The 9,978-nt window shown below is 38.0% G+C and overlaps 1 pseudogene; it reads right to left on the bottom strand.

Annotated features, from left to right (window-relative positions):
- Positions 1–353: 353 nt before the first annotated feature.
- Positions 354–2,706, bottom strand: LOC136220613 (uncharacterized; annotated as a pseudogene).
- Between the last annotated feature and the right edge of the window lie 7,272 nt (positions 2,707–9,978).

The following is a 9,978-nucleotide window of genomic DNA, read 5'->3' as shown; positions in this document are numbered from 1 at the left end:
ATATTATTATTATTAATTTGAAATATAATTTTATAAAATTTGAAAAAATATAAGATTTAACATAACAAAGAAATACATTAAAAAAAATTAAAACATTGCAATAACACTAAAAAGAAATTACATTAAAAAAAATAAAACAATAAAAAAACACTAAAGGAAAGTACATTAAAAAAAGTAAAACATTTCAAAAACAATAAACATTACAACATTAATCAAAAAATAAAGAAGTAATTATATCGAATTGCCACGAAACTTCCACAAATGCTCCACCAAAGCATTTCGGAGTTCAAAATGTGCAGTTTTGTCTTTCATTTTCTTATGTCGTTGAAGGAAGTTACGAAAAATAGGCCTCCTCATCGTGCACCTATTGGTGTTGGAGCAACAACTGAATCCATGACCGGTGCACGCAAATCACGTTCATCTTCAATAATCATATTATGCAGAATAATACATGTTTTCATAATATCATGGAGGACTTGTTTACGCCAGTAGCGTCCCGACCCTGTAACAATGGAAAATCGGCTTTGTAACACTCCAAATGCACGCTCAACATCTTTTCTACAGGCTTCCTACTTCATAGCAAAATACATTTTCTTTTGATCTCGAGGCTCACGAATTGTTTGAACAAGCGTGGACCATTTCAGATATATTCCATTAGCCAAATAATAGCCCATGTTATATTCTTTGCTTTCAATAACATAATTAGCATGAGGAGCTATACCATTAGCTAGATTAGAAAACAAATGAGATGAACCTAATACGTTGATATCATTGTTGCTCCTCGGCATACCAAAGTACGCATGCCAGATCCATAGATCGTAATCAGCTACTGCTTCCAGAATTATAGTTGGTTTTCCAAAACGCCCTGTGGTGTGTAAAATATGGACGCTATCAAGTGTACTAGGTCGTCTGTGGTATTTGGTAAGACCAAGTGTCGTATTCCACAAGGATTGTTCTCTAGTGAGAAGAATAAGTTACCTTAAGTGTTAGATACTTAATTTGGTTGAATGGTGTGTGAGATCTTAACATAAAAGACTTAAACGGAAAGTAAGATGAAAGTAAGACGAATGAATTCAAGATAAACAAGCACATATCTAGCCATACGCCTAATGAACAACTGTGCCTAACTTTTACCCCTGAATGATATCAATTTATATTCATGAGTTGGGTCTCTCTCTCTATGGTCACTAAGGTCCGGTGTCCCATTTCCAAAGATATTAAGTCAGTAATATTAACCAAGTATCCTTGCGCTAACATACAAACAAGCATTAAGCAACAGAGAGCATTCATAAAGAAGCCCCAATATGTGGTAATTTTCGTATCCGTCCACTACAACATATGCCGATTAGCTGTGTCCGTTACGTCGGAGCACTATCGTGTCATCCTCGGTAACTATCAAATAGACTCGATCGTAATCTATTCTTTAAAGCATGCTAATAACACTCAATCATGGATAAAAATACTTCATTCATTGATAAGAGATACTTACAATCGCCGTCTAAATGGCTAGCTAGGCCTGCAGAAGAACTACTCACTCATTGTCATGAGTGAACAACTTGTTCTTCCCAAAAAAATTCTTTTAACGGAAAATAAAAACAGAATATATATAAACTAATGGTGGCGGTAATGCCGAGATACCTATCATAAAAACATTCCTCCTATTTATACTCCCCTTACATCAACCCTAATTACAAGGGCAAAAAGTCACAAAAAGGTAAAAGTAAGGACAAGTAAACAATCCTCCTACACTTGGCGCAAGATGGAAAGTTGTCTTGCTTTCCACATTTTTTCTTCTCTTTCTCTCTCCTGTATCTTGCTCGACCCACGCGTTTATCCGTTTTCCTTCCAAATGACCCGTTAATGCTGTTGTTTAAACTGTTCTGTTCTACTGAGAGGCTGTTCGTGAAGATTCCTGCTTGAATTGTAATTTATGGTTGTTTCTTCCATTTCTGGTTGAAAACTAGGACTTTGAAGCTCTTTTCCATGAATGATTGTCTTCATAAATTTGCTCTTTTTACTCGCATCACCCTGCAAATTGTCTGGCCCAAGCTGTTCGGCAATTTTTCCATTTCCAGTGCATATAATCCAAGCTCCCAATATTCCTGGAAAACCACGTTGTTCACCAATATGGAGTAGCCTTGCTATGTCATTGGCATTTGGTTCTCTTAAATACTGATCCGAGAAAATCTCTACAATAGCACGATAGAATCACTTCACACTTTCAATTGCGGTAGACTCGCCTATTTTGATATATTCATCTGTCGCATCAGTCGGTACACCATATGCCAGGATTCGGAAAACATCAGTTTCTTTTTGCGTCGTCGATAATCCAAGTCTGCCAGTAGCATCACGTCGTTGTTGGAAGTAACCATCATGATCCTTCACTGTATTAATGATATGAAGAAAAAGGCTACGAGACATTCGAAATCAACGACGAAAATATTCTTCATTGAATACTGGCTCCTCATTAAAATAATCCATATGAAGTTGGCGATCTGCAACTTCACGATTACGATAGATCACTCTATGGCCAGGTACGGATCCTCCAGGAGTTGATTGACTACTTGCACTATCCATACAGAGCTCTAGTAGCCTGTTATTATTTTGCATTATTTGACATACACCTCGTGTAACAATGAGGTTAAGATTATCCATCAATGAATCATTAGAAGAATCATCAGAATCATCAAGATAATTGATATTCATACTTAGAAGAATGTAGATGTATTGAAATGAGATAAAAAAAAGTTGAAGGTGTAGATATAGATGTATTGAAATGAGATAAGTTTTCCATTTAAATAGTAGTTATGTAGATGGTGTATGTAATAATGATGATTATGACAACACACATAGAGAGGTGTGATAAAATAGAGGGTGTGGATGCATTGAGACTAATCCAATTGATGAAAATGATGCAGAGATTTATTCTTGTCTTGATAAAATAGATGGTGTATGTCATAATGTTAATTGTGACAACACATATAGAGAGGTGTGATAAAATAGAGGGTGTGGATGCATTGAGACTAATCCAATGGATGAAAATGATGCAGAGATTTATTCTTATCTTGATAAAATAGATGGTGTATGTCATAATGTTGATTGTGACAACACATATAGATATGTGTAATAAAATAGAAAGACTAAATAAATGGATCCAAAATTTTATTAGGAAATTTAGATTAGATTGATCCAAATTCTTAAAACAAATTTTAATAAACTAATTAAAAAACATGAGTTTCAATGCACTAATTAGATGATTTTTAATAGAAATTTTTTCCACTTAAAAGTGTAGAAGTAGTATAATATAAATTTTATTAAATTGAAAGTACAGATATGTGAAGATGAAATATTTTTTTCAAATTCTTAAAGTGGTTTATTCTTGTCTTTGTAAAAGTGATTGTGACAACACATATAGAGATTTGTTCTTGTCTTGGTTATGTAGATGGTGCATGTGATAATGGTGATTGTGACAACACATATAGAGATGTGTGATAAAATTTGAATTTCTTTTTAGAATGAGAATATCCAAATATACATTTTTTTGTATGATGAGAATGATCCAAATATGAATTTTTTTTTTATAATAAGAATGATCCAAATTATGATTTTTATTATGAATAAGAATGATATTTTTTTTACAATGAAAATGATCCAAATATGAATATTTTTAGAATGAGTTTCATTGTAAAGATTTAAATTGAAGGTATAGATATGTGAGATGAAATATTTTTTTCAAATTCTTAAAGTGGTTTATAATTGTCTTTGTAAATGATGTATGTCATAAAAGTGATTGTGACAATACATATAGAGATGTGTGATAAAATAGAAGGTGTGGATGCATTGAGACTAATCCAATGGATGAAAATGATGCAAACTCCTCTATAAATAAGAATAGTTTCATTTCACTAATCTCATACTTTTTTATTTCTTCTTCTCATCTATTTCACTCAAAACATGACTTCTAATCGCAAAAATTCATACTCTAAGATAGAAGATATAATCTTGACTGAAGCTTATATGGAAATAACTCAAGATCCTATTTCGGGAAACCAGCAAAAACTCGAAATTTATTGGGGAAGAATTGGGGAGATATTCGAACAAAAATGCAATAGGGGCATCAAGCGTACCGTAAGATCACTTCAGTGCAGAATGAGATTGCATTAAACAAGTTGAACTTCTCAATCCTAGTGGGGAATTAGACTTGGATATCATAAGTATTTCTATTACTTTTTTTTATTATCTATCATTGTTAAAATATTACATGTTCTCTTATTCTCTTTTAATTTTATTGCAGGTTGAGCGTGCAAAAGAATTATTTGCTCAAGATAACAATGACAAGAGTTTCAAATTTGATCATGTGTGGAATATGTTAAAGGATTTTGAAAAATTTATAGATAATGAACCAATTCGAAAACATAAGGTTGCGAAGAAGCACTCTGAATCGTATGTTTCATCAGGATCTGAGAATCTTCTTGCTGAAACCCCCGAACCGGAATCTCCTGGTTTGTCTTCTTTTGCATTAAACTTGAACCACAATTTTTCTGTTGGAAACTCTTCTGAACGGCCTTTTGGAATTAAAAAAGCGAAGCTGAAAATGAAAAGTAATTCAGACATGAGTGATGCTCAAAATCGTATAAAAGATGATAATGCTGAAATCATTAAGATATTAAAAGTCACAATGGAAGTGGAGAAAGAGAAACTTCAACTTCAAAAGAAAAGGTTTGACCAATGGGAACGTCGTTTATGTTGGTCCCTTGTAAGGTTGCAAATATAGTTCCAAGGGGGGGGGGGTTAGGAACTATTTGACCTTTTTAAATGATTAGGGCAAACTTCTTTTTCTTAAGAAAAGATTATATGACAGCGGCGCTGAATCAGCAAGACACTGGCTTAGTCAACTAGTGACTAGGTCAGTTTCGTTGCTTAAGTCAGGAAATAGCCCTTAGAGTCTATTCCTGAACTAATTCGTTTGCAGCGCACAACTCAGCTTGACCTCTTTTACTTGGTCAGTTTTAGTTTGTTTTAAGCAAGCAATATGTTAAGGAGTTAAGGGTTAGAAATACTTCACTCAGCGGAGTTATCCAGGTTCGGCTTCTTCTAAGCCTACGTCCTGTCCCTGGAACACGTTCCGAGATTTCCAATTCACTACTGAGCTCTTTAAAGGTAGAGACTCGAAAACCCTTTACAAATCAGAAGCTGAGTATAACAAGAGTACCTTCCTCTATACCTCTACTCACTTCTATTCTAATTCACTAAGTACTTAAAACCGAGTACTCAGCTTCTCCTTTCTAATTCTAGAAATGATTAAGATTTTTCCTAAACAACAATTGCTAGAACACCTTAGATGATTGAAGATCAATCACTCTAGACTTTTACACAGATATGAAATTGTTGTGTAAGATTTGCTTTGCTTTTTGGATGCAGAACTTTAGTATGCGTTTGGTCAGCGTAACGGCTTTTTGCTCAAAGTTCTGTGTAGAATGAGGATTCTGAATGCTCTATTTATAGAGAGCTGTGAGAGCTTCTGGTTATTTCAAATTTCGAAATAACCGTTGGAGGGCAACGGCTTCATGTCGCTTTCACTCAGTCTGTTCAGCAGTTCTCTTAACCAATCAGATTCTAGCATCTTCTGTTCTTCGGTCAGTGTGGCAGTATGTTCCTCCAAATCAGGTAATGTCAAACAGATAGCTTCCTGCATCTTCTGTTCTTTACCAAGAGAGGAAATACTTGGTCTGGAAGTTGCTTTGTGGTCAGCGGCTGTCTTGTATGTTTTGTCGAGACAGCTCAGCAGCTTCATACCGAAGTTGTCTACGTGGATCTTCTCGATCCTTCTTTGCTCAGATGCGTTTCATCACTCAACGGCAGCGTTTTGTAATACGCGGGCTGAGTGGCCTTGGCCTTGTTTGACTTGGGCTTTGACTTCCATATAGGGCTTGGGCCTTATGATCTTTATGTCTTATACAATTATAAACTCCACATTGAACAAACACATTAGTAACAATAAATCAAAGCATTTAAACTTAGTGTGTTATAGAATATCTAATTGTACTTAAATAATTTTGTCAAATCAAAATCCTGTGGAAAAGTGTTTCAACAAACTCCCCCATTTTGATGTTGGCAAAACTATTCAGCAAGGAACTCAGCATTGAGCTCCCCCATGATAGTTGACCTATTTGACTAAATAAACTCCCCCATCAGGGTTGAGCTACTGACTTAGTTTTATTCTAAACATTTAAGGTTTAATTGAATAAGTCTAAGGTCAGTTTTCAAGTATAGGTCAGCTTATGGGATATATTCTATTTTACTCAGTTTTAGCGGAAGATTTGTATAGTAAAAGAGCGCTGAGTAATTAATTTGTTCAATGGCTTATTTTAGACAAGTTCAAACATTAATTGTACGCAACATACATTCAGCAGGTGTTTTACTCATTTACTGAGTTCAATTTTTACTTGGAAGATGCATTCATAATACTTAGCATTTGAAGGATAAATAACACAAGTTGAGTTGAGTAATGCAAGTCTTATATTAGATAACATAGGATAGTCAGCATACATAATACATGTTACAAGAAGGAAGAAATAAGCTAAGTGTAAACTAAGTTTTTGAGCTATCAGCTATCTATTTCTTCTTCTTTTGCTGACTGCCTTCAGCTTGAGTTCTGCGCTGATCTTTCTTCTCCCCCGTTTTGCCAGCACCGGGTGGAGGCAACTTGAAGGAATCCAAGAGAACAGCTCTGGAGAGCTCAGCAGAGAAGGTCTTCAAACGATCAGCACTTTCGTCTAACCCATCAAAAATAGGAGCACCGTTGCTGAGGACATCAGGATGAATACCAATGTCAGCAGCGCTAAGCATACTGAGCACATAAGCTTGTCCTTTTCCCAGCCATGTGATTGTGTCTGTCAGCGCGGCAAACGAGTTGTGGAAGGTTTTGAGAAGAGATGTATCATAGTGCTCGCGCTGAATATTGTTGTGTCTAACATGGTCAAAAAATTTCTGGGAAGTGGTCAGTATTTGATCCTGTTTGAGCTGATCGGTGTCCATTTCTTCCTTGTGGAGATTAAGTAGACGAACTGCCTCACTGAGTTGCTCCATTGAGCATTGAGATGTGTTTGCAAGCTATGCATTAGTCTTGTTTTGTTCAGTATGGAGCTGAGCAAATAGCATCTTTAACTCTGAGGAAGTGGCGAGATTTGGGTTCGCAGCTGACAAGTTCTGGATCTGGGAAGATAGAGAAGTGAGGTACTGTACCGTTGTCAGCTGGATCTCAACCAACTTAGCAATCGAGTCCTGCCGGGCTTGTTGTGCTTGTGAAGATAGTAACATACTCAGCAGGTCTTTGAGTTCCTTAACTTCATTGAGAAGTTGAGTTACTTGAGAGGGCTGAGTAGTTTCGATGTGGGCAATGGCAGCAGCAGGAGGAGTTGAATGCTGAATATCTCGAATCAGAGCCTGCACTGAGTCAATGATTCTTTGACTAGACTCAGTGACATTTATTGTGGCCTGAGAGATAACAGTTTGACCAGATAGAGAGGAGGTTGCTGGGTCAGTGACTGGAGTTATTGTTGGGTTCTGCCCAAGTGTTTGTTGTATAGACGTTTGGTGAGCAAGGTCAGCCTCAGTGGAAAGGTCAGGTTGGATAGGTTCAGAGCTGACTGGTGCTATGTTTTCTTCGAGAGTTTGCTCGGTTTGGATTGTTGGGTTTACAGGGTTAAGTTGTTCGGCTTGTTCCTGAGTAGAAACAGAGGCTTGTTTTTCTGTGGCCTGGGAAGGCTGAGGAGATGGTGCAGAAGGAATTGGCTTCTTGAAGAAGGCCATCTTAACCTTGGAAGGATCATGTACTGGTGCACTGACTGGTTGGTCTAATATGCTGGCCTTTACCAGTCTTCGTCTGGTCTTTTGGACAGGAGGAGGGTCAGCTTGATTGACATCGGCTTGGGATGGAGAGGCATCTATAGTCTGATCAGCGGTGGGCTGGTCAGTTGACTCTGGGTGTTGTTCAGCTCCATCAGCTGACTCAGTATGAGCTTGGTCAGCTTGATCATGATCACTAGCTGTCCTTTCAGAGTCAGCTTCCTCCTCTTGCTCCTGGGCATTCCCTTCATCCTCAGAATCTTCATTCTCAAGCTCTTCCTCGAGCTGAGTGATGAAGTGTTCGTCTGAATCCACCTCATCTTCCTGTTGCTCAGTTTCTTCAGCATGATGCTAGCATAGTGTGAATCCGAAGTGACTACGAAGTCAAGTGGAAGGACGTTGATGGGTGAAAGAGTGGAAGTTTTCTACTTCTTCTGAGGAGGATCAGTGGTATCCTCAGTTGCAGGCTCATCTTGCCTGTTGTGCTGTTCAGCTGACTGAGTTTTGTCTTGGTTTGACTCAGTAGATGATTTGGTCTTTTTGGACTTTGGCTCATCTTCTTTAAATGGAGTACCAGTAGGCTTCCTTTTTCTTGTTGCTGGAGCTTTTGTCCGTTTTCCTTTTGCTAGGACGATTACCTCAGCAGGTAGAACTTCCTCAGCTTGCTCCTCTGGCTGCTCAATAAATTTCCCTTTCTTCAAAGGTTGGTTGAATTTAAGAGCATGCAGTGATGCTGCTGTGATCTCAGATCCTTTCACGCAGGTTTCTCTTTGTAAGTCAACCTTGTGGTCAACTAGAATCTTTGTGATCAGCGAGCCTAGCCTTAGATTGTTCGTGCTGCGCAGGAATCCAGCTATGAGAATCACTGGCATGTTTATTGGTTTGTAGGTCAGCATGTGCCAGATAAAGCACATCTCGAAGTGTGATGCTGAGCTGGTGCAGTTGACCTTTTGGTAGATCAGTTGGACCAGTAGGAAATGGGCCATCTTCTGATGCTGACCCATGGACGAGCTGGATACCTCTCCAATGTACCCAGCAGGCTTACAGAAAGTTTCATCATAGTAGATGTCCTCCTGGTCACCGTTTCTTCTTAACTCAGCACCCTCAGTTTTGAGGCTGAGTAGGGATCCCAAGTACGTTGGGTTGATGAAGATGGTTTTTCCCTTGACTTTGGTGACTAAGTAGTCATGGTCCGTTGCGTCAGCTTTGAGGTTATGGTAGAATTCCATAACCAAGTCAGGGTAGGTGGGAAAGAGAAGGGAGAACAACTCAGTCCAGCCGTTGTTCTTTATCCACTCACAGAACGGTTGTTCTGAGTCAATGAAGGTCTGAGATACCCAGCGTGAAGGTTCCACTTTCCATTCTCGTACATTCTCGAATACGCGAATGTACTGCCTAGGTTTAGCTGGTTTTCCCTGAGCTTGAGTGGCGTTTTCTTTCCAATGTCCAGTAGCTTTGGATGGAGAAAGCTGAGTGGAGGTTTTGTTTGTCTGTTCATCGGTGGTGGCCTTGGAACGCTTGGCACCGGAGATGTTGAAGGAGGCTTTAGTCATTTTAGGAGTTCTGAAGTTCTTAAGTTCTTAGGGAAATTCTGAAGCTTTGAAAGTTCTGTACGCGTAAAGAGAAGGTAGTGGGGAAGTACCCACTATTTATAGATTTTTAATTAAGGTTTCCGTTTGAATTTAGGTCGGTTTTGCCCTTGGGTTGTCCAATCGGCAGAAAACCTGACATTTATGAGACTTTATGACATATTCGGCGCATGCGTTGTACAGGTGTCATGACGCGTGCGTTTGCATTGAATGCTAATGATTACCTTTACTCAGCATTTGTTGGTACAAACGTTCTATATTCTGAGTAGTCAGTTTTGTGCAATGGATAGTGAGTGTAATTAGCTACTCAGTTTGAGATAACTTACTCAGTGTGCATGTGATTTTGAAAAACACTCAGCATGTTATCATTCATTCAGCATGCATCATATTACATTTTTACTTAGGAATTTAAGACAGTGGATTAAACATACCAATGGCTTCTATCAGTATGCTGAATTGCTCTCGTGCTAGAGGCTTTGTAAAGATATCAGCGAGCTGCTCATCTGTTGGCACATAAGTCAGCTTGATTTCTTCCTTGAGT

This window comes from Euphorbia lathyris, chromosome 2 (assembly GCF_963576675.1).
Source record: "Euphorbia lathyris chromosome 2, ddEupLath1.1, whole genome shotgun sequence".
Lineage (NCBI taxonomy): Eukaryota > Viridiplantae > Streptophyta > Magnoliopsida > Malpighiales > Euphorbiaceae > Euphorbia > Euphorbia lathyris.
The sequence above is the reverse complement of the archived record's forward strand: the minus strand, read 5'-3'. Positions and strand labels throughout refer to the sequence as shown.